General features: G+C 38.3%; 1 long non-coding RNA gene and 1 pseudogene across 2 annotated transcripts; both read right to left on the bottom strand.

Moving 5' to 3' along the window:
* Positions 1 to 4,087: 4,087 nt before the first annotated feature.
* Positions 4,088 to 6,521, bottom strand: LOC131237533 (subtilisin-like protease SBT3; annotated as a pseudogene).
* A 17,299-nt stretch (positions 6,522 to 23,820) lies between these two features.
* On the bottom strand, positions 23,821 to 25,304 carry LOC131230369 (uncharacterized). 2 transcript variants are annotated; one of them, XR_009163996.1, is made up of 3 exons: positions 24,745 to 25,304; positions 24,324 to 24,591; positions 23,821 to 24,159 (listed from the first exon to the last, which is right to left on the bottom strand). It is a non-coding gene; the product is annotated as an uncharacterized LOC131230369 (long non-coding RNA). The 2 variants fall into 2 exon arrangements; XR_009163995.1 differs by lacking the exon at positions 24,745 to 25,304 and having other exon boundaries at positions 24,324 to 24,651.
* Between the last annotated feature and the right edge of the window lie 974 nt (positions 25,305 to 26,278).

Here is a 26,278-nt window from a genome sequence, read left to right as displayed (position 1 = left end):
AACTTGGTTCGACTAATTGAACTCGACGTTCGATCAATCGATGAAATCCTCGAGTGATCCTAATTGATTGAACTCATTCGATCGAGGATGACCAAATTTGTCTGGCAAGAAAATTGATTTAATCATATTGCATATTTATCCCCTATATTACATTGCTTTTCTTATGCATTTGAGTGTTAATATTGCTTATTCAGATATGTTTTATACATGTTGGATAATTTTAAAGTCTAAAGTGAATATATGCTTAAAGTAATGATTTAAAGCCCAAAAGAAATCATGGTGAAGAATTAAAGAAATGGATGATGAATTCAAACACTCAAAGATCCAAAGATTAAGGAAAATAAGTACCAAAAGTAAAAAAAAATCAATCTAAGAACAAGTGTAACTAAAAGTGAGAAAATCAAGGCATGTCTCGTATCTACTACGATTAAGATGGATTTATTTTAATTATTACGGTTGTTGCATCGTGTTAAATTGACTTATTGGTGGATGAATGATTGTGTTACATACTACGTGCTTATTGAGGAATGAATGATTGTGTTGAACAACTATTACTTTGAATTGTGTGTGTGTGTGTGTGTATTTATGAAGATGTATATCATTACATTCATGAAATCAAATTTTCCTCTCATGTGACACATGTATAAGATAATGAAGGTATGTCGATGCATTAAGCATTGAGCATGCATCACATAATATTTAAATTTTTAAATACAAAAATTGTCGACGAAAATTTTCGTCGCTAAAAGTCTAATCCACGGTTTTTAGCTACGAAAATGTTCATAGCTAAAAGTGAACTTTTTGATTTTTTTGAAAAATTATTTACAGCCTTTAGCGAAAAAAAAATTTGTTGCTAAAAGTCACATCTACGTTTTTTAGCTACGAAAATTTTCGTAGCTAAAAGTAAACCTTTCGATTTTTTTCAAAAATTGTTTACAGCCTTTAGCGACGAAAATTTTCGTCGCTAAAAGTCTCATCCATGTTTTTTAGCTACGAAAATTTTCGTAGCTAAAAGTAAACTTTTCAACTTTTTTCAAAAATTGTTTACAGCCTTTAGCGATGAAAATTTTCATCGCTAAAAGTCTCATCAACATTTTTTAGCTACATAAATTTTTGTAGCTAAAAGTGAACCTTTCAATTTTTTTCAAAAATTGTTTACAGCCTTTAGCGACGAAAATTGTCGTCGCTAAAAGTCCCATCCACGTTTTTTAGCTATGAACATTTTCGTAGCTAAAAGTGAATTTTTTCAAAAATTGTTTACAGCCTTTACCGACGAAAATGTTCATTGCTAAAAGTCCCATCAATGTTTTTTAGCTACGAAAATTTTCATAGCTAAAAGTAAACCTTTCAATTTTTACAAAATTTGTTTGCAGCCTTTAGTGACAAAATGTTTCGTCGCTAAAAGTTTCATCCACGTTTTTTAGCTACAAAAATTTTCATAGCTGAGTAAACCTTTCGATTTAAAAAAAAAAATTGTTTGCAGCCTTTAGCAACGAAAATTTTCGTCACTAAAAGTCTCATCTACGTTTTTTAGCTATGAAAATGTTCGAGGCTAAATGTAAACCTTTCAATTTGTTTGAAACAACTTTTAGCGATGAAAATTTTCGTCGCTAAAAGTGACTTTTAGCTACAAATTTACAATTTCGTTGCTAAAAGTGACTTTTAGCGATGAAAAAAAGTTTCGTCGCTAAAAATCCTCTTTCTTGTAGTGTTGGTTAAGGTTTATTATGGACACTTGATGATTCTGAACAATGACTTAATAAAAATCCCAAATGGGTGGACTCATTTTATTATTGAATGATGTGATCGGAGAATGTGATGATCGTGGTTAATGGAAATGTATGGAATTATATGTTATTTGTGATTGTATGATGGTCGAAATCTAAAATGGACTTAGATTGCATTTAGGTTATGCCTCCGAGCAATCGTATGATTTGCTAGTTTAAGTATACCTGGTGCATGAGTAGTGGACGGTAACTTGGGCACAGATTACCGACTGACTGCTTGAGTAGCTATTACTATTGAAGTGATGTCACCAAGTTTTGTGGGCCACAACAATGTATGTGTTGTATCCACACCGTCCATCAATTTGGAGATATCATTTTAGGCATGAGTTAAAGAACAAGGCAAATCCAAAGCTCAGGTGGACCCTACCACAGGAAACAGTGGGGACAATGGCGCCCACCGTTGAATCCTTTGCCTCCACCATGATGTTTATTTGAGATCCAACCTGTACATAAGTTCAGGAAAATATGAACTAAGGGAAAACAAAAATATCAGCTTGATCGAAAACTTCGTGGCCTTCGAAGTTTTCAATGATAAGTGTTCAATCCTCACTGTTTTTATGGTGGGTTCCACTTGAGCTGTGGATCTGCCTCATTCTTTAGCTCATGCCTTTAAATGATCTCTCCAAGTAGATGAACGGTGTAGATACAACATATACCTTATGTGGGACCCACAGAATTTGATGACGTCACTTCGGTAGTAGGATAGGGAAACGGATTGGCAAGTGACCCTGCCGCTAACCAAAGGCTAGTGGCCGGTGCTATGTGGGCCCCACCATGATGTATTTGTTTCATCCATGCCATACGTCCATTTTTACATATCATTTTATGGTAGGAGCCCAAAAATAAGGTAAATCCAAATCTCAAGTAGACCACACAGTGTTAATTGAACGCCTACTATTAAAAATTTCTTGCGGGTCACAAAAGTTTTGGATCAATCTGTTTTTTTTTTTTTAACCTTCATCCATGTCTGTACGAGCTAATAAACATATTGGATGTCAAATAAATATTACAGTAGTCCTTAGGAGGTTTTTAATGGTGGACATTCAATCCCTGCTGTTTTCCTGTGGTGTGGTCCACCTGAATTTTAGATATTCTTCGTTAGTATAAATTCCTAAAATGATCTTTAAAAATGGATGAAAGGCGTGGATAAAACACATACATCATGGAGGGACCCACAGAGCACGGACCACTAGCCACCCTGGCCAGTGGCAGCGTCACTAGCCTGAAGCCGTCAGTAGCTAATTGGCGTAACCCTGGGAAACGGATTGGCTACTCCCTTGCCACCCGCCAATGGCTGATGGTTGGTGCAATGTGGGGCCCACCATAACGTATGTGTTTCATCCATTCTCTTCATCCATTTTTACATATCATTTTAGAGGTTGATCCCAAAATAAGCAATCTAGACCTCATGTGGACCACACCACAGGAAAACAATAGTAATTGGATATCCACCATTAAAATCCTCCTTAAGCCCACTCTGCTATTTATTTGAAATCCAATCTCTTGATACGGTCAAAATTAGCTTGATCCACAACTTTTATGGCCTCCAAAAAGTTTTGAATGGCCTACGTTATTCAACACTCTTTCTGTAACGTGGTATCTAGGTGTCAGTAAAAGCAGGGCAAAATCATCATTTCATGCCAAAATATTCTTTTCACATTTTCATCATAAATCCACGCTTATATGCGCACGCTCTGATTTTTCACTAGCATTTGACGGAATCTTTTAGTTTTAATGAACTTTGGAAGAATGACCCCATGACTGACCTAAGGGCCTGTTTGGCCATTTGCATTAAATGAGATTAAGGTGGATGGAGTTGTAAAAGTTACAATAAATGCATGTGGAAGGTATTGTGGTGTATCACATGTTTTCTAATACCATATTTCGGAATGTATGCATTGAAAAATAAATTCTAGGATTCACTTTAAAATTGTATTTGGATTGACCTTAGATGAAGGATAAATCAAGCAAAGTATTCCAATCGCACAATCAAACACAATCACAAAGACTCCGAATTTAACATGAAAAAGTCCTTACGGGAAAAAATCACGACACTAAGAGACAAATATCACTATGAAAGCAGAAATCACAAGAGATAAAGAGAATGCCCGATTCAAACAAGCATCGAATCTCCCCTTCCAAGCCCTTGAAAACCTTATGAACGAATTAGAAAGCCTTGAGATGTGTACCCTAATCCCAATTACACCCATATTTATAACCTCTGAGAGAATTACAATCAGAACATGAAAGAAATCCCGTAGAAATCCTGCACTTACGCAATCTGCGTAACTCTGTTTAGTGGGCTTTTGTACAAGATTAGTGGGCCCTCTTATCACATCCATTCATTTTTTTCATGGCCCAAAGGCTGAAACAATGGGTGTTCTCACCACATGATTTCCCCCATCTTCATACCAACTAAGAAATCCATAATTACCTAAATAATCACTCTTCACTATAACTGCTGCCATGTCGATCTGGACACTCACAGTAAATCCCTGCTTACTGTATTTACTATCGAATTTCAGTTCTGGTGGGTCCACCACAACTCTCATACCGGTTGGCGCTTTAACGACTGCACGATATACGGATGGAGAATCTGCGACGTTGGTCAGGACCCGTGAGAACACCACACTGGATGAGTTGGTGTTGTTTAGGATCACCATGAACGATGGGTAATTGAGATCGAGGGTGGCCTTAGAGCAAGTGTAGTTCGATCCGCAGGTGAGGATCTTCATCTGCTTACTCGTGTAGTTTAGCCCACAGAGGAAATTGATATAATCTTGACGGTCGAGATCATACACTAGACCGGGGTCCATTGCCTTGTTCGGATCCACGTGTCCCGCACCATAATCAAGAGGTGTGGCGGCTGTTCCGTTGGTCATATCTAGGATCGGGCCGTGGGTGTCAGTTATGTATGCAGTAGTCATGATTACAGACTAGATATCAGTTAGGCTCCAATCGGGGTGGGCCGCACGTAGCAATGCAGCCACACCAACAACGTGGGGCGATGACATGGATGTCCCAGAAACCAGCGCATATTCCGAGACTAAATAATCATCATCGATCGGTTGACGTCCACGGTTGGGAGCCCACGCGGCCAGGATATTAACTCCAGGGGCCAGTATGTCTGGCTTTAGGATCGATGGACTAGCCTGATTGGGCCCACGAGAAGAGAAGTCGGCTACTAGAGGCACCGGCTTCGAACCCAACACAGTCATCTGAAACTTAATATCCACTGTTGGTGGCTGGGCTGATTTCGTGATATACCTCTTCATGATCTCTCCGTCCTTGAAGCTGATCATAACGAACGGCATGAAGAAGAATTCGGGATACACGGACTGGACCAAATCAGTGGCAAAGATCGCCCCTTTTGCGTCGGTCCTGTTCAATTCGCATATCTGAGAAGTTAAGTTCCCAGGCGCGCAAAAGACGATCTTGCCTTTTACGTCTTTCTGATCAAGGGTGTTTAAATCACAGATTTCCTTACTAGCATTGCCATATCCATAGTAAAGTGGAACACCAGAGATGTAGATGCTCTCAGGATAGAATGACTTCCCTTGTACGGTTGTGATGCCATCGCCAAGAGTGATCGAAGCTGCATAGTCTCTATCAATGGTCCCTGCAGCCACCGTGGTTATCCAAGGGGCACCATTGTAAATAGTGTAAGCTTGTGGCCCACTATTTCCAGCCGAACATGAGACAAAGATCCCTCTCTCCATCGCTGCAAAGGCTCCCAGTGCAATAACATTTTCGTCGTATGGCAATAATCCTGGTAATCCCAATGACAACGACATCAGATCCACACCATCCGCAATTGCCTGATCCATGCCGGCCAGAATATCGATCGCAAATAACTTGCGCGTGAAAGTGGAGAATAGGACCTTGTAAATTGCGAGCCGGGCCATGGGTGCAACCCCAACAGCTGTGCCTTTAGCATAGCCAAAGTAGTCTGCGTTAGGCGTCCTGCTTCCAGCAGCCGTGGATGCTGTGTGCGTCCCATGCTCATCGTAGTCCCTCGGTGAATCATAGTCATCGATCTTCGATATGCTGAGGCCCCCTTCCTTGAGGCCCTTGCTGAAAGAGCGTGCCCCAATGAGTTTCCGATTGCAGTTGGAAGAATTGAACTCGGTACCAGTCTCGCATGCTCCCTTCCATTTCTCCGGCACCGGCGGCATTCCCTCATCACTGAACATCTCGCTTTCCGGCCAGATACCGGTGTCGAAGATGCCGATGATCACATCATCGCCAAAGTTGGCTGTGGGCCACAAGCCCACATGCCTATTCAGGCCTAGAAACTGAGGGGTGTGTGTGGTATGGAGCTGGGCATATGTCTCTGGGTACGTGGCAAGGTGACCTGGCATTCTCTCCAGCTGATTGAGCTGGGCCTGCGACATCACGGCACTGAAGCCGTTCATCACGTGGTTGTACGTGTACAGGTGTACTGCATCCATGCCGTCGGCCACCGAGATGGACGAGATTGCCGAATACCAATGGTGGTGATTGGCATATGCTTTGGGCATGGCTGATTTGTCCATGTGGATGATGTAGGGCCGACGTTCATCGGCCGACGATGATGTGGTCACATAAATGAGAAGGAAGATTAAGGAGAGGAGCATGGAAGGGGTGATGATGTGGCGTGCCATGGCTAGTGACATGGACCATGTGTTGGGAAGAGAGGTTAGTATTTGGGATTTCTATATATAGACATCAGATTCGTTCAGCTAATTAGTAAAAATGCAAATATCAATTACCATTGAAAGAACAAAGCTTCCTCAAAAAAATATAGACTGGCATGTGAAGTACATAGCCATAGTTTTCACTTCTAACGAGTGGAGCTCAATATGGTTTTTGTATTTGACGGTTCCTAAGAAAAGGCAGGCCAGAGAAATTGAAAAGCCAGCATTTTGAAACGGACAGTATGTTTAGTCGCTCGTTGACTAGACTTATTGTCGGCGGCTGGAATGTCTCATCCACGGATGGAGACTCTGAAAAAGAATATCCCACATTGGAATATTTCAATCTTTTAATTGTTTGTGGGTTTTCCTTCAAATATGAAATATCTTCTTTAACCATTTTCTGTCGGCAGTCGAGAGCATTATTTTGGGTATCCCAATCCATGGTGAGGGCTTACAGCAGCAATAGGCCCACCAGGTTATAGAAAGAGGGCCTGTGCTCATAAATTTGGCTCAAAGGTCAGGCCCTGGCTTAAAATCTAAGCATAGTTTGCTGGCTAAGCCAAACAAGGCCAATGATGAATGCTGTGGTGGTAACGGCATAATATTGTATGATTAATCCCTATTTTATAGTATTTTTCATACAAATTTATCATAATGTGGTCTAATTAAATGTATTTTTTATGTACCGAAAAGAATGGAAAGTCTAAAATTATTTTGAGCTAATAAAGGTTAATTAGAGCTCAAAAAAGATGATGATCAAGTATATTGAAGTTTTAAAGTAATCAATTTGAAAGATCAAAAGATATTAAAAGTTGAATATGTGCTGAAGAATTGAAGAAAATCAAGTCAAAGTAATTTGGTCGACCTTAGAAAGGTTCAGTCGACCGTGACTTGCTGGACAACCAAGCTATGCTAGACAGACATGTATGGTCGATTGAGCACTAGTCCGGTTGACTAAAGACATAGTATGGTTGACCGATCAAGTGTGAAAGTTATTGTGTAAGTACGTATTTTTCAAGGTTGGTGGGAGTAAAACCTATATAAGAAGATCTTTAAATAAGAATTAGATCCATCTTAGGGTTTGACAAGAGAGAATGTCACGCCCCGCACTTCAAATATAGAGTGTGCATCCTCAAAACTGAGTTACGGTCCATGACTCATACACTAAGTGTACATAAATCCGCCCATTACACAATTATTAAAAGGCACAATTTACATGTATTATAGATCGTAACCATATTAACATTCATGCCTCTAACTGCTTTTACTTTATTTATTAAAACTTCATTTATAACATTTATATTCATAAAATAAATTATCAAACCGGTCGAAGTCCACCCATTTGGGACTTTATTCAACTAAAATAATCAATTATCGTCATCTAACAAGGTTATGGCTATAAACATATTTCAAATTTAATCAAATCAGCAATAATTAAAATGAATGAAAACTATTTTTTTTTTAAAAAAAAACTCCTATAATCAATCGCATAATCAATTTAGTTGTCTAATGCATCGAGCTCATCTTCCAACAAATACGGCCATTGGTTTTGAGTTTCATCCACCAACCCAGCCTCATTTTTACGTATTTAATTCGATTGTCTTGCATCATCCATCGCTGTATGGTAATCTACAATGTTAGATGGTTAGGCTAGTGAGTGAACCCAACATGGTTCATACATAGCACAATATAACATAGCATAATATAATTGAAATAGTGTGCATTATAATGTGGGATACGATTCATAGAAAATGCCGGCAAGCCCCAAATTCTCACACTACAGAGATTCGCCGTCATGTCCAACGCTATCGTGAATTTACGTGAACACCTCGAGGCAGTACAACACATGAGTCAGATGAATTATGTGACACGATTTGTTTATGGAACAACTATTTGCGACATCCAATCTCGGAAGTGATGTAAAACGTATTGCGAATTACTTACATCGATTTGTGCACCACTACCCAAACCCATGGAAGTATGGGTCGACCAAGAGGGTCTCAACCTAGATCGCATTACATCCATGATATAATAATTGAATCACGAGTTGTGATACCTTCAACACATCACTTGCATTAAAGAGAATGTAAACTGAATCATGGGAGCTTTGGAATCCAAGAATCATGCCCAAGCCTTAAAGGTAAATAGCATAAGGCTAATAAAATAAGGAAGAGAGTAGTAATGGCTACCTTAACAAAGAGGAGAGTAGCAATGGCCAACTCAATAATAAGGAGAGTAACAATGGGCAACTCAATAAATACGAGAATGGCAATGGCCAACTCAACAAAGGGTAAGTGGCAATGGCCAGCCCAATAAAGAGAAGAGTAGCAAGGACTAACTTAACAAAAGTTATAAAGGCAAAGGCAAGGCTTGTATCCATCGCTCCACATAAAAATAGTGAAGATCACTCGTAATTAACATCAGACCATAATCTCAAAGGGTAAATAATGGTTGGCTATAAGTTAAACAATTACAGAGAGAAAATCATGAGAATAGATAAAAAGATAAGATAATTCAAATCAACTTAAATTAAGGTAAGCTTAAAGGAAAAACCCTCACCTTTACTAGTAAGATAGTCCACTACTGAAGTCATACGTCTGTTTCGACCATAAACGAAATTCATTTGATTTGGAGGAATTCATTCAATAATAACAAAGAATAGGGTATGATGTAACTAGACTTTAAGAATGTATAGATTGAAGAAATTTATTTTAGATAAGGATGAATTATCATTCAAAACGCAAATAATAGATCAGTCGGAACTTTTGATTTTGAGTACCGTTGCGGTATGCATGACCTATAACAAGCCATCCAAGATCAACCAAGTTAACTCGGTTTAACACCCGAGCTCACTGTGGCTCGATCGAGTCCGCAACTTGGTATGGTCGCAAGTCACGTAGAACTCTCTCTCTCTCTCTCTCCCTTTCTTTTCTTTTCTTTTCTTTCTCTTTTTTCTTTTTGTCATCTTCTTTCTTTTTCTTTTTCTTTCTCTTTTCTTCCATGTTGCAACTAGCAATGGGTCGTGACAACTCCGCTCAACGCTAGGGTCATGCTCGAGTCGAGGAATCCCGACTCTAATATGATGAAACAACCTTCAAGCTTTTCTTTAATATTTTTTATCTTACAAAAGTCTTTATATTTGTATAATTATTGTAAGACCCGTATCCTAGTCCGTACTGTTCCGTTAGCTTGTACGGTCCTTCCGGTCGAATTCTGGCAACCTTCGCACCGAATCCAATGATTGCGCGCGATCCTAAACCAGGTCCCGCATACCGAAGTCGGTTCAAACTGAAACTTGTATCTTAGCGACCGCGCCGTCACCGCGGTTCCAACGCCATGACTCGTGCACCGAACCAATGCCTATGCCAAGAGATGTGGGCCAGCGTTCGTTCTGAAGAAACGCCGCGCGTCGCGAATTTTAACAGAATCTCTACTGCATGTCCCATTAATCAATCAATCAATCATTCAAGTACACTCCATACCTCAAGTACAAGTCAAGTACATGCAACCCATCTCTCTCTTTTCCATAAGTCAACTTTCTCTCCCTACCCATCCCTCTTTTACCAATTTTCAAACCAAACCATACCTCCCATTACCTCTCCTTACATCACCCATCACTCTATCACCTCTTATCACCCTTCACTTCTCTCTCTCCCTCATTTCTTCCAAGCAACAAAATTTCATACGTCCAAGCTTCCCTCTCCCTCCCAAGTGTGGTCCACCTTCTCATCTTCCATTTACACCCTCTCATCTTTCATCCACACCATCAATCTCCCATCAACCTCCATCAAAAGGCAAGCTAAGGAGCATTGGAATCTAAGGGACCAAGAAGAAGGAAGATAAGGTGGGTGATTTACCGTTATTTTCTATGTTAGGGCCCACTTGTTGGTGAGGCCCATTTTGATGTATGTGATTTAAGCAAGAGGGGCCCATAGTGGCGGGATCCCTCTATCTCACCATATATTTCTCTCTCTCTCTCTCTCTCTCTCTCTCTCTCTCTCTCTCTTTGTGATGGTGTGGATCCCACCAATATGTGTTATATCTACCCCGTCCATCTACATCAGACGGTGTGGCCCACCCTATTGCAGGTGATGATCCACACCATCCACTGTTTGGATGGGCCCAATACATTGTTCTTTCTATATATTATATTTTATATAATATATATAATATAATATGTATTGTATATATATAATATAAGATAATATTATATGTATATATATGTAGGTGGGCCATGTGCATGTAGGACCCACCATGATGCAGTATTTATCCATGCCGTCCAACGTCCCTGAACGCTGGACGTTGGCGAACAGTGAAGTGTAAACTGACATGGAGTGTACTAACGAGCTAGCTAAAGAGAAGGGAGTGGTGGGCCACTCATGCAGGCCCCACCTTGATGTTTTTATATAATCCAAGCCGACCATCCTATTTTCCAGATCATTTTAGGCATTGAGCCGAAAAATGATCTCAATCCAAATTTATGATGGGCCGTATAGGAAACAGTGTTTTTACCATTGATATGCTTCCTGATGCTCCTGTACATCAAAAACCACCCAATATTGGACTCGATGGGATTGTATCGAGCCACAGGGACCAATGACTGGGATGAATTCGTCTGAGGTGGGTCCCACCTATCAAAAACCATCAGATTAATGGTTTTCAAAAAAAAAGAAGAAAAGAAGGCAACAACACCTGCTGCTGCCGCTGTCAATGGGCGGGCGGAAGGACGGGCTGGCCGGCCCCAGCTGTGGGCCCTACTGTGATGCGTTTCAAACATCCACACCATGCATTTGTTGGGTCCCCTCAGACCAGGTGTCCACCCCAAAAATCAGCCTTATACGGAACTCAGGTGGGCCACACCATTTAAAATCATGTGAAGACATGCCAAAACATATAAATCACTTGGTGGGGCCTACCTGAGTTTTGGATGTTGCTGAAACTTGGTCTGGACCGTCAGCCAGGTGGGACTCACATAATGGGTGGGCTGGATTTGCGAACCACATTTCGGTGGGCCCCACGCCCCCCATGCCCACGTGACCAGTCAACAGATTGGTGGCAAATAAATATTTCAGTGGGCCTTACCCCCCTGGTCCACGTGACTTTATCAACAGTTGGATGGCAATAAACATTACCGTGGGCCCATGGTCCACGTGACCCGTGAACAGTTTAGATGGCAAACAAACATCATAGTGGGCCCTACCCAAGGTCCACGTGACCTTATGAATAGGTTGGATTGCAAATAAATATTACAGTGGGCCCTACCCAAGGTCCACGTGGCCTTATGATCAGTTGGGTGGGAAATAAACCTTATGTTGGGCCCTAGGTTGGGTGGAAAATAAACATTATGGTATGCCCCACTTGGGACCCACTTAAGTATATATTGTGATCCACACCCTCCATTAGTGTGGGCCCTACCATGATGCATATGTTTCATCCAACCGTCCAATCATTTTGGAAAATATTTTAAGGCCATGTGACTAGGCCCATCTTGGTGTATTTGTGGGTCGTCCGTTGAGGCCCACCTTAATACATACTAGGCCCACCTTGATTTGTATAAGGCCCATATTATGAGGCCCATTGTGAAGTATGTAAGACTCGTGTGATTAGGCCCAGCTTAATGTATTTGTGGCCTGCCCACTAAGGCCCGCTTGAGATATATGAGCCCATGGTTTGAGGCCCATTCGGTGTATTTGGGCCCTTGGGTCGAGGCCTAACAAGATCTATATAAGGCCCATTACTTCGTGATTCTACCATGGTTCATGTGTTGACTATTGTAGTGGGCTATGCCTTGGGAACAATGTTGGTTTGACGTCCACATTGAATGGATAATGTTGGTTAAATGTCCGCATTATAACTCTCCCTAAGGCCCACTGATAGGCCCATACTTGTCGTAAGTAGGCCGTCTAGGCCCATCTCCGTTATACACAGAGCCCATCTCTTTATACATGTTTAGTATAGATCCATGATTCATGATCATTCGCATCATATGTATGCCTGATGTGAGGAGTGACCAATCATAGCATATGCCTTCGGGCGGACTGTTTATGGGCTCCCTGATAGGCGGAGTTGCCCCATATAAGTGCATGGTATACGCAGGACTGTTGCATGACTGATAGTGTGACTCATGTACTTACATTTGTGTGATTATGATTATTATGTGCCCTAGGGATATCGGGGCCATTACCTCCACAGACACATCGTGGGTGGCCAGATTGGATATCAGAAATATTGTTTCTAGCATCGGGGTGCTATAGATGTCCCTGGGTGAAAATCCTTAAACCCAATGGTACCAGAGGATGACTCCAACGTCGAGACCGAGTGGATACACGAGCGAGCGAGGGCCGTATACCAGTAGGCCACGTCTCCCACTGTGTCGTGGTCGGTTGGAAAGGGGTGTGACCTTACCCGCCTGAGTGAGGGGGTAATTTCTAGGTTGAGTTTAACCAGCTTGAGGAATCGGTCCGCTATCGACGAGCCGGGCCCGATATTGGCAGGCGGATAGTGAGGTCTCTTCCACCCTCCTAGTTGTGCGTCCGGATAGGGGCGGCAAGCTGGCGTAGAGTGTACTTGACCCCGGTGATTATCCATACTGAGAACCGCACTGATTTGATACTCTAGTGAGGAGCTGCATTGATATGTGGATGAGGATTGACATGCTTGACTTGCATTCTACATCACATGGCCTTGATGTGGCCGATCGCATTCATGTTTTGCATTGCATGGCCTTGGTACGGCTGATTGCATTTATGTACTTATTACCATGATTCCGCATTACTCTGACCTTGCATTCTGAGCACGCTTATATTACGCACTCACTTACACCACCCTCTAAGCTTTCTATAAGCTTATGCACGATTGATGCGTGCAGGTGACGTCAGGTCGCAGCCGTAGCTTAACAGCAGTAGGAGTGTGTGGTCGAGCCTTTGGAGTTTTTGCTATTCGCATTATCTTGTATTTCCCTTCAGACGCATTGTACTTAAAATTTTTGATCATAGTGGATTTTGTGATGGTGTTCTTGTGGTTATTGTTCTTGGGTTATACTTTTATTATGCTCATTATGAATCAGACTGATGATTATAAATCTCTCCTTTACTGTATCTTCAAAACGTTGGACATGGAATGTTTTTATAGGGTGTGAAAGCTTTTAGACGTCTCGTGGGTAATTCTTACGTAGCTCCTATTTTGCAGCGGGATTAGCTGGGACTTATGCAGCTCCTGTTTCGCAACGGGATTGGCTGGGACTTATGTAGCTCCTATTTTGCAACGGAGATTGTCGGGACGGCTCAATCATTGTTCGCATTCAAGGATTTCTTTCCCGATCTCTCCTTTCTCTCTTCGTGGATCCAATCAGATTTAGATGGCCCACCGTTCTAATGTTTTGGATCCTTAAATGAATCAGCGACAATCTTGCTGTCTGGATCGTTTGGGTGATGGGTCATGTGAGGTTGCAGAATCTAGCTCTTCTAATAGTTTTTACGGGAGAACTCCTGGTTTTCTTGGCATTGTGGGCGTCTCTGTTCATCCCGACATTTCCTGTTAGAATCAGAATTTCCTTCAGTAGAGATAGGACGGTTAAGATCCTTCTTAGATCGGGATCCGGTGGCACGGTTCATGGGGTGATGGGTTCCCCTAACGTTGTTTGCGAAAGTCTCATGGTTCGTGAGATCTGTTAGCATAGTGGTTGAACCTGCGAATCTGGTGGGGCCCATTCACGGTATCCTCTTGGGAATCCATCCCATTCATTGTTTTCACAAGGTCTTGATCAGTTATGGCCTCAAATATGGGCATGATCTAAATTCTAGGTGGGCCACATGTTGTAGGGACGCAGGAGGGGAAAGCCACCGTCAAGTCCGATTTCATCGTCCGCTCTTACATTATGCGGATGAATGTCTCTCCATATTGTTGTTCAAAATAGGTGGGGTCCATTTTTGGCTGTCTTCCAGAAAATCTACTCCAAATGGACATCGTCCATCCGTTCGTTGTGAGCGGGAGAAAAGAAGAGAGAAATCTCTCTTTTTGAATGGAAGTCGAGTCAAACCCGCATGACCGGGTTTCCAGATCCTGTGCAGCGCAGGTGCATGCACCGGCTGTGCACATGCAACACATAGAGTAGGGTCCACAGTAGCGTGTGACCCAATCAACTTCATCTATTAGCTTACTCGGGTCCAAATGGGGTTCCTAGCCAAAATCAGGCAGATCCAATGTTCATGCAGTCCATACTTCATGACTTTTGAGTTTTATTATGGATTCATGTCAATTAGATGGTCATATTTATTTCTAATCTAGTCATTAGTGATACTAAGGGTTCTTAAGAGGATCTTAGGTGGATTTATGCGGTTACTTAGGTATTTATCAGTCGGATTGTGTGGTTTTAGGTATGAATGGATTTAGGACTCAAGGTTAACGGTGTATATTCGACTTCGAAATGACATGATGGCCTATCTTAAAATCAATGGTGAGATGGCTTGATCTATGCATGGAGATCATTCCCAACAGTTAGATTCGTGTCAAGGAATAGATGTAAGGTTAGGATAGTTAGATTGGTATCGTACGCATGTACATATTACGTTAAATTCCACGGTAACACTCGAAGACTTTCAATACTCGGTCATTGAAAAGTTTGGGGTGTTACTATCTGATATCAGGTTTTCTCAAAAGATCCCCTGAGACTAAGTTCCTCCTTATGCATGGAACATGCAGAATATCATAAATCATATGGGAAGGATCATATTAGGATAAGCAATATAACATGACAACCATATGAATTCAAACAATCACAACCATCATTTCATCTATCTTAATTATACAAATATGAGACACGTTGAGATTCACTCACCTATTTATGGTACGATTAAATCCTTCGAATAATTGAACGCATTGAAAAATATGCTTCAAGTCCCCATTAAGATGATTTAGCATATCACAATTCAATCACATTATTTCAACAAGTGGGGTCCACCTTTAATTCAATCAAGATGATCCAAAGTTAATTCTTAAATTTAAATTTGAAAAACAATAGGGGTTGTTGATTAATGCAGTTGATCAATCGAGACAACTCGAGAGTTCTCAATCGTTCAACTATGGATCGATAAAATTCAAATTTAATTTCCAAAGTTTTTGGACACTTTTGGCCATTCTCAATCGATTGAACTTTGGTCGTTGATCGATCAAAATTGGTCAGATAAATCAATTTGCTCGCTGGACAAAAATTGTCAACTTTGATCGATATGTTTGATTTATTGAGACTAATAAAGGTTCTCCTCGATTAATCAAACCTTGACGTCAATCAATCGAAACAGATTACAAATTATGGTTAACACCTTCGATCGATTGAATACTGACTTCAACTGTTGACTAAAATCGGATAGGTTCTGTTACACAATCCGATTTTTGAAAATTTTAAGGTTTCTTATATTCTTACTTAGCTTTTATGAAAATTATGGATTCCTAGATTGGGTCCAACTCATCTAATGGTTTTTTTCATTGTCAAATTCAGAATAAGCAAAAGATCGCTTGGTTCTAAAATATCTAAAATCCATAACTAGAAAATGAAAGTTGTCTTTTCGAATAAAATAAAATCATCCATACTATTCACAGATCATTGTTGGAAATCTTTCAGTCAGATCACTCTAGGGTTCAAAGTCCTAACCCGTTTGGCTTTAAAATCCTCTTATTCTAATCTCCTAAACCGATACAGCTGGATTTCTCAAAGTTGATCTTCCAATGGAGGCTCCTCTTTTATTCTCTCTTTCTGTTTTTTTAGGTTTGAGGTTTCTATAGGAATTTCCAACAGCTCTTCCCTTTAAATAGACAAAGAGTCATGGATCTATAATATTCCACCAGGGTTTTAAGAAAATTCTTCCTCCATAACTCCTGACTAGTGTTTTCTTCATGTTGCTTTGCAAATCCATAGTTATCTCTATGTATACCACTACTCATGCCATATACTTCCTTTCCTATTCCTTTTTCATTCCTACAAAGATCTCAGGGTATATTTCTTGTGGAGGATATCCATATGGTTATCAGTCCCTTTCCTCCCATGAATTTTTTTGGCAATCCAGCTACTAGCAGATCGATACCAGTCATTATGTGGATCCAATAGTACATTCTAGTTTTTTCTTTCTTTTTTGTTTTTCCTTTTTGTGTGTGTGTGTGTGTGTGTGTGTGTGTGTGTGTGTGTGTGCGCGCATGCTACCAAATCCAGATCTCTGTCGATGCAGACTCATCTAGAGTGCTTCGGACCAACACCTGATGTTTGTTACCCTGCATCAAATTGTAAATGGTCAATTTGTTTCTTAATATTCTCCTCTTGGTCTATTATTAACTCCGACTATAATAGATACTTAGAATTTCTTGCAATCAATTAGTTAGCTTTTCATGAAAAATCATTCAATTGAGATTCATATCTTATTAGGATGTTTTATATTGGTTTAACTGTTCTATATTCCAATTGGAATGAATCATTATTCGATTTTAATTGAGTTATTGATTGAATTGTTGAATTGGCATTAAGGGTGGATTAATTAGGGATCCATGGATCTTTAGTTATCATTTATTATTATTTTAATATTATTACTTTGCTGGAAACCCTAATTATATATTTAATTTAGTCCTAGTAGTTTTTTTTCCAAATTAGTCCCTATGGATCGACCTCGATCTTATTGAGTATATACTATTTCGCAACCCTACACTCGAGGTAGCTAAGATCAAGTTTTTGCATTGTTGTCAAAGATAAACGGTTGAAAACACTATAGGATAAGTTTAGTTCTATTTTAGGTTAGAGTTTTATTTATGACTTAGTTTGTTTAGTTCATTTTAGAATTTTTTTTAGAATTTCTGCATTTATAATAGTTTTGTTTGATTAGTTTAGCACTAACATCCTTATGTTTTTGCTTTGGGATTATTTTTTAGTACTCGAGTGTTGTCACCTCATATAACATCCTTCTCTCACCCCTTTTTCATTACTTTCTAGATTATTATTTTGTTGCAGTTAGTAGTTTTCCTTTAGGATTTTATTTACTGTTAAGTTTAAAACTTTTAGGGTTTGTGTGTCTATGTGTTCATGCCCAAGTTAACACGTGATAACACTTCATGCCCAAGTGGAGAATTGGTTGAAGGACCGTCCATTCACCGTAGAGCTAGAAAACATATGAGTACTAGTGAATCAACTAGAAACATGGTTGAAAATGGACCAAATTTCAATGAGAATGAGGTACATAATGTGTCATTGGTCAGGACTTTCCGTGATTACCTCCAACCTATAAGAACAACCACACCCTCTTATGTGGTTTTTCCTATTAACGTAGGTAACATTGATTTCAAACCGTGAGTGATTCAATTACTTCCTAAATTCTGTGGACTTGATTCTGATAGTCCATATTTGCATCTAAAAAAATTGACCAGATCATTACAATTTTGCATTGCAATGTCTCTGAAGACATGATTAGATTAAAATTATTTTTCTTCTCCTTAGAGGAGAGAGCCAAGTCATGGCTACACTCTTTAAGGCCCAGATGCATCAGGACATGGGCTGAGATGACCAGGAAGTTCATTTAAAAGTTTTTCCTTGTCTAGAATATTATGAAACCTGATGTGCATCCACAGAATAAGTTTTGGAGCTTACCACTTTTCTTCAAGTTGACAGTCACTAATGGCAGTGATGGTGGACATGTCATAAAAAACTGAACTATCTACTGTACTGAATAAAACGTAATAACACATAACCTGAGTATTTTTATCTCCCACTAATTGAATGCATCTTTAATGCTAACCAATCCATATCATTCACTAACTCTTTAAATACATTGGGAGGTAAGCCCTTAATTAGTGGGTCCGCAATCATCAGCTTCATGGTAATGTGCTCTATAAACACTAAGCGGTCTTAAATTCTATAATTCACAATAATTTTAAGTTTATATGCTTCAACTTGGATGAACTTTTGTTATTATTGGAAAATAATATCATCACAATGTCATCACAGTAGATTCTCGAAGGCTTTGGAACTGAACCCATAAACTGAAGCCCGGAGATAAAGTTCTGTAACCAGATTTCATGACATGTGGCTTTCTAATAGGTGACAAATTTTTCTTCCATGATGGACGAAATTGTAATTGTTTATTTTGCCCTCTTCCATGAAACAACTCCAAAGCTCATCATGAAAACATATCTGGATGTGGACCTTCCGCTATTGAGGCACCCAACAAAGTCTAAATCTATATACTCAATTGGCTCCTACCGATTAGCATGTCCCTATGTGAGCATGAAATCTTCCATCCTTTGTAAGTACCACATCACTTTTTTTATAACTCTCTAATGATCCATTCTTGGATTATGCATATATATTGCTTCCCACTATAGATGCATATGAAATATATTGCATTCCTTTCTTTTTGAGATCATTCATTCACATTCCTTTCTTTTCAAGATCATTCATCCGACGTTGTTGTTGGTTAAGTTTGTCACCCTTGAAGACAAGAGCTTCACCTAATGTACAACTCTATATGTTAAATTTACTAAGAATTATGTCAATATATATTTTCTGAGATAATCCCAAAATGCCTCTTTCTCTATCATGGTATATTTCTATATTTGTGGTAAATGACGCGGCTCGAAGATCCTTCATTTTAAATTTTTATTATAAAAATCCCTTGACATCACATATCATTCATTTTTATTGTATGCTAGTAGAATATCATCGACACATAATACTAAGAACATGAACTTACTTCCATTGATATTTCTGTATATAGACTGATTAGTAATGTTTTCCTTAAAACCATATGAAGAAATCATCGCATGAAATTTAAGTACCACTGACGCGGTGCTTGCTTTATACCGTAGATGGACTTCTTTAACTTACAAACAAAATATTTAGAGCCATAAACCTCAAAACCTTCTGGTTGTAGCATATACACATTCTCCTTTAGTTCCTGTTGAGAAACGCGGTCTTTACGTTCATCTACTCTAGTTCACGATCGTATTGATCCAGCGATGCCATAATAATATGAAAGGAGGCCATCTTAAAGACTGGTGAGAAAGTCTCTTTAAAATCAATGCATTTCTTTTAAATGAACCCCTTAGCGACTAACTGGAATTTATATCTTTCAATCTTCCCTTTGGGCTCTTACTTGGTTTTATAAACTCATTTATAGATCATTTTAAGGCATGAGCACAAAAATAATTAAGATCCAATGCTAAAGTCACCACAAGAAATTCCACTTTTATCTACTAAACAATTCGCAGGTAAACGGTTAGGCAAAAAGCTTTACCTATGCAAAAATTCGTTGGTAAAAGACGACTTCGTGAAGACTTAAGAAATTTTTCGTAGGTAAAAACTGTCTAAAAACTTTATTAAGACGTTTTCTTAGGTGAAAACTATGTTAAGACATTTATCTATGATAGTTTTCATAACTAATAATTGTTTACCTACGAAATATTTCGTAGGTAAAATGGTGTTAAGACTTTTCCCTCCGAAATATTTCGTAGGTACAAGCTGTGTTAAGACTTGTACCTACAAAATTGGTCGTAGGTATAAATGTTGATGAAACTTTTTCCTACGAAACTGCTCGTAGGTAAAAACTGTATGCTGTGTTGGTCGGTACTAGTAAGACTTTTTACCTATAAAATTTGATGTAGGTAAAAACTGTTGACGAAACTTTTACCTACGAAATGATTCGTAGGTAAAAAAAATGTGAATGAACCTTTTACCTACAAAAAATTTCGTACGTAAAAATGTCGATGAAACTTTTACCTACGAAAAATTTGTAGGTAAAAGTCTCTTTTTTTTCTCCAAAAAACAGGTAAAAATTCCTATTATAATGAAATTACAATTATTATACTTTTACTGTTGTTTACAGGTAATTATTGGCAACCAAACAGGCCTAAAGGATTGAAGAAAGTGAATTTGTTTTGTGGTTGTTATGATTCTTTAAGTGGGCTAGACTCCTATGATATAGTTCACCACTTTTTTGAAAATGGTAATGACTCATGTATGGCTACCCAGATTGTCTAGATTGTGGGACACACTGTGGATGAATAATGTCTCTGTATTACATTTACCAAGATTTCAGATTCAGGCTTCAAATTTCAGATTCGGTCTTTAGAATTCAGATTCAGGCTTCAAATTTCAGATTCGGTCTTTAGATTTCAGATTCGGGCTTCAAATTTCAGATTCTGCCTTTAGAATTCAGATTCAGGCTTCAAATTTCAGATTCAGTCTTTAGACTTCAGCCATAACTATCAAACAAGTTTTTTTTTTTTTCTTTTTTTACTTCAGATTTCAGATTCAGGCTTCAGATTTCAGATTCAGTCTTTAAAATTCAGATTTAGGCTTCAGATTTCAGATTCGGTCTTTAGACTTCAGCCATAATTATCAAACAAGTTTTTTTACTTCAGATTTTAGATTCAGGCTTCGAATTTCAGATTCGGTCTTTAGAATTTAGATTCAGGCTTCGGATTTCAGATTCGGTCTTTAGACTTCAACCATAATTATCAAACAAGTTTTTTTTTTTTTTTTTTTTTACTTCAGATTTCAGATTCAGGCTTTAGATATCAGATTTAGGCTTCAAATTTCAGATTCGGTCTTTAGAATTCAGATTTCAGATTCGGTCTTTAGACTTCAGCCATAATTATCAAACAAATTTTATTTTTTTATTTTTATTTTTATTTTTTTACTTCAGATTTCATACTCAAGCTTTAGATATCAGATTCAGGCTTTAGATTCTCACTTGATCGATTGGACTATCCTTGTGAAACAGTGTAAGTAGGTATGAATCATCCAAATCTGTAAGACTTAAATATGGGTTGCCTCATGTTCTAGGCCATGCTATGCTTCTTATGGTGCCTCTGGGTGTATCCTTGATGTGTTTGTCTTCTGCCGCTCTGGAGGAGCAGGTTTTCGTCAGGTGAAGGTAGCTTGCACATGCTGATATTTGCTGTTGGGCAAAGGTTCTATGTTTGATGGATGCTGTGCAGGTAGCTATATTCATTGAAAGTGATTGCTCTGCTTTTTCTTCTGTTTCAGCTTGGCAAGGGTCGTTTTCTTAAATCTTTTGATTTGTCGGATCTGTCATGATACAGGCCATTTTGTTTTGTTTTCTTTTCTTTTCTTTTCTTTTCTTTCTCTGTTGTATAACCACTTTACAACAGTTAGAAGTCAAACTAACATGATCATCCTGGCCATTTGATCAACAGATGGCTGAAAATAAAAAGTTACAGGTGGTGCACACCTACCTTTTTGAAAAAAAAAATTCTCACTTTCATGGTACTCAATATTTTTGGACCCAAACAGGAGCAAGAACCCTTTTTGTTAGCGGTTTGTCAAACCATCAATCAATCAACCCAACGCTTAGCCTTTTTAGTAAGAGCATTCTTGAGAGATAGGTTAAGAGATTGACTCTTAACATTGCATAAATTTTGTTTTGCCAAATGCACAAAAAAATTTGGTGAAAAATTTTAGAATTAGTATTCTTTCTCTATTTAAATGGAAGATTTAAAGAGAATTCTACCCAAATATCCTTCTAAAACCTAATTCCGGGACCTCGACCCACCAAAAATCCAACTATAGGTAATGGCTTGATTAGACTCTTACCAATCCGCCTTTCGGGTTCGGATTGGGTTTATGTATTATCTAGTATTATCTACTATTGAACCTAGTATTATCTACTACATACTAATAACATACAACCAATATTGGGGCACCATGCCATAAGCTACAAGAATTTCATGTCCCCCTAAACAAGGTATCCTCCATTGATAACACATATATATTATATATATATATATATATATATATATATATATATATATATATATAGATATATATATAAAATAAGTTCTTTATTTTCATTTACATTCGCAAATACATTCATCATCCATCCAAGAAGTTGAAACATTCATCATCCTCAAATAGAAAACCAATTAATTCTACTCAAATTTGCAACTTAACCTACTGGGAACCGTCATGCACCGTAATGTCTTACGGCAGAGCAGGTTTTGAGGAGTTACAAGTTAACCCTGACGACAATATATAAATGAAGCGATAAATATATAAATGATTCAAGATTAATTTAAGGTTTCGAGAACTCACATCCACCTCATTCTTATTGTCAAGTAGTCCTGATGAAAATGCATCTACACTACAAGAACGAAAAAAAAAAAAAGAATTTGTGACTGCACCGATACGATCTAGTATGAACGGCTGCCTACATACCCAATGTTCGGAAGATTGAGATCAAGCTACTACGTAGTTCTTAATATTTAAATCAGAACATTTTACGCATAAGCAGAGAAAAAATCAAAACAAATCATAATAGAAATATGTGTACCTTCTGTTACGCATAAGAAGATGAAAAATTGAAACAAATCACAACATAAATCTCTGTAGATTAATCAAGCAAAACTACTAAATTCAAGATAAAGATTTAGTCAAATAATATCCAAAATAACCTCAAACACAATCCTAAACTGCAATGGAAATCAAAAATTGAAAATATCAGTTTCTTAACAAAAAGTGAAAGGAGATAGAATTTCACAAATGCTATCGACTAGATCAAGTCTTAAAACCATGGTCCTTGTCTTAACTTCCTTGAGCGGAAGAGAAAAAAGAAAGAGATCCAAATGACAAAAAAAAAAAAGAAATTAAAAAACAAAAAAATGAAATTCACTTATTTTAAAACTTAATTGGATTAAGAGACAATAACCTAACAAAATTCCAAACGACAGAAACCAAAACAACAGAAATTTAATTTTAAAAAATATAAAGATAGAAACTTTCTTGGCATGTTTCAAGAATCTCCTACATTTGAAGATCCATGGTTTGGTGATTGGACCTTTGATCTGATGGGTCAAACCATGGATTGGGGATGCCACAAGAATCTCCTACATTTGAAGATCCAAACGCTTCTATCAGTAGCCCAGAAATAAAGTAACGTCCAACATTCAATAGAAAACAGGATAAAATATTGAACAGTTTTGATCTTCCAACTTGGGAGATTTTTAAGGCATCCCCCATATAAAACATGCCTATCTGATCGACAGCTAGGATAGCTAAAATATGGGTCCCACATGTATGGGACTCTAGGGAATTGGCAAACTATGTACTAGCTGATGCTAAGGACCATGTAATTCTTCATCATTTTATGGGAAGCTAGGAGGACATCCTAGAAAAATTCATCACAATAGGCAGTTTAAATTCCAGATATGGTAGGTGGGACTCTATTAGCTTCAGGAATAAAATTTCATGCATCATTACAACTATTAGAACTTGCAGTTATTTTCTGACCTTGCTGATGGATCAATGAGAAAAATGAGTACAATGTAACTTCAGTGCCAAAAACAAATATGAGGCATCAATGGGATGATTTGAGAGAAGCCAAATAATATAATCAATTCTTGAAAGATTGTAGTAAGTTACAGATTATGCATCTAAAAGGCATATAAATCACAAAAATAAACCATACAAGCTCATGGCAAATTGTAAATGACGACTTTCTTCTGCAACCATGTTTAGTCGATATCGGCTTGAAATAGAGCTGTCGATAGCATGATACTCAAGTGGAACCCGCGACTGAAAAGCATTTCAAGCAACCAGTAAGATAGAATCTATATTTTGTAAATAGATGATAGTTATAAGAAGAACAAAATTCAGTAACCAACATCTGCTACAAAGAAATCTGCCATGTAGAATGCCTTCACTCCTGAAAAACCCATGAAATGCAAAAGTAATCAAGACCCATCTCTCATTTTCTGTAGGTAAGATATTCAAATGAAGAAAGACTGAATTGGAATGCTTTTGATGTTGAAATCTGCAGTGATGAACTGATAATTAAGAGGATGCAAGTTTAGTAGTTCATCAAACTACCCAAAGTTGTAGTCTCCCACTGTACATCGAGTACATGTTCATCCAGTGGGCTCATGTACTGCAGATGATCACAACTAATTCATTTGTTGAAGATTAGACAATGGGCCACACAACTGATAGACCTTAATTTATGATTCGAGAGATAATAATTAAAGCCAGCCAACAAAAGTCAATTTCTTGTAGTGATGTGTATAACCCAATAGATGATAGATTGCAAAGGATTCATTCTTCTCTGATCAATGCTATCCAAATGAGATGCAACCGTTTCCTATAAGTGAAAAAGAAATTCATCAACTCAAAAAATAAAACAAACACACTCCACCTCGGAAAAGACAAATTGAGAATCTTCACAAACATGAAAGTGAAAATGACTAAAAGCTACCATAAATATGATTGTCATGAGCATAAATCTAGAACTCACTAAGTCGACTCAATTGAATTCCCACATTGATGATCAAAGTTTGAAATTCCAATGGAAATAAAGAAGCAGTTGGAAGCTGAAAACTTCAACAATGCTTCCGAAGCATCACAAAAAAATAGAGGCTAGAAAAGAACATTCACTTTGTCTCCAACGCAATGCCTAACATTCAAAAACCAAGTTAGAATATCAATATTTTCTTCTGGGCAAGCCACTCTTGTAAAAAAATAGAACAAACTGTATATCAAATCAAATGAAACTCTGACAGAACACTTAATACTTTATCTGAAACACATCCTAAGCAAAGTAATTAAGGTCAGGGGTGTTAAGTAAGAATGGATGCCAGAGTAGAAATTTTCTTGAATATACCGATAAATTAAGCCAGAGTAGAAAACCAAGTTTGGATAAAGCTTCCTCTTCACAAAATACTCATCTGAAAGTGTAGCTTTCTCCAATGCTACAACTAGTAGCAAGCAATACATGTTCATGAATAAAACCATGGCAAAAACAAATGGATGCATAAAGGTACGAGATCGGATCATCCATCACAAGGGTCCCATTATGATGATGTCCACCATCAAAGAATCAAGTCAATCCAATAATGAAGTGAGCCACAAATTACGAAACAGATATATGGCTTTTAAAATGCAGAATTTTTCTAAGCTTTCCACCTGTTTCTAATAGTCCACCTGCCTACCATGATAGCAAATGTTGTAGCTTGTACATGGTATGCCCTGCACACACATGGGGCTTAACAAACTTTAGAAACACATCATGTGAAGTAGTTAACCTACAAAAAATCCACATATAAGGAAAAAAGATAATCCAACGTGCCACCATGGAACTGCAGCCGCCTATCAGCTCCTAGAAATTTCTGAGCAATCAATAAGTTGTGGATCTCAACAAGCAGAATATCATGTAGCATAAAGAACAAATGTTAGAGTTGCATGCAAACTTTTACAAAATGTGCAGCCCATTGGCTCAAACCAAGAGCTAAGAAGAAAAGGAATGGTGGTCATCTTTGAAATTCAAGGGCATTGGTGTCTTATGATACTCAAGAGCAAATGCAAAAGCACAGAACTAAGGATATAATAGTAGTTGAGTATTAACCACCTACTAGACCATGAGACGATTGGACTGGCCTACTTTTAGCCTATTTCTTATTTGAGGTGGCTCTCACTTGATGAATTGCTCAGATATCAGTCACATGTGCCACATTGGTATGCACGCTGCACATTTGCATTTTGAAATAAATAACTTGAAAACCAGTCGAAAGATGAGCATACACTTTGTTGTGATCGTAGCAGTGGTTGTGGCCATGATATTAGCAATGCCCTTGTCGATGTCGAAGAAGTTGATGATCAGCTAGGTGAAGAGTTACCAGATGGAGAATGCAACAAAATGGAGAATTGGGCTAGATGATGGTTATTAAAAATGATCAACTTGACTACCTAATCATGTTCCAGATGCTCGTTCATGACAATTACCATTGCTGCACCAAATAATGCAAATAATCTCATAAACTGAGCATGAATTA

Source organism: Magnolia sinica, chromosome 2 (genome assembly GCF_029962835.1).
Source record: "Magnolia sinica isolate HGM2019 chromosome 2, MsV1, whole genome shotgun sequence".
NCBI classification, from domain to species: domain Eukaryota; kingdom Viridiplantae; phylum Streptophyta; class Magnoliopsida; order Magnoliales; family Magnoliaceae; genus Magnolia; species Magnolia sinica.
The sequence above is the reverse complement of the archived record's forward strand: the minus strand, read 5'-3'. Positions and strand labels throughout refer to the sequence as shown.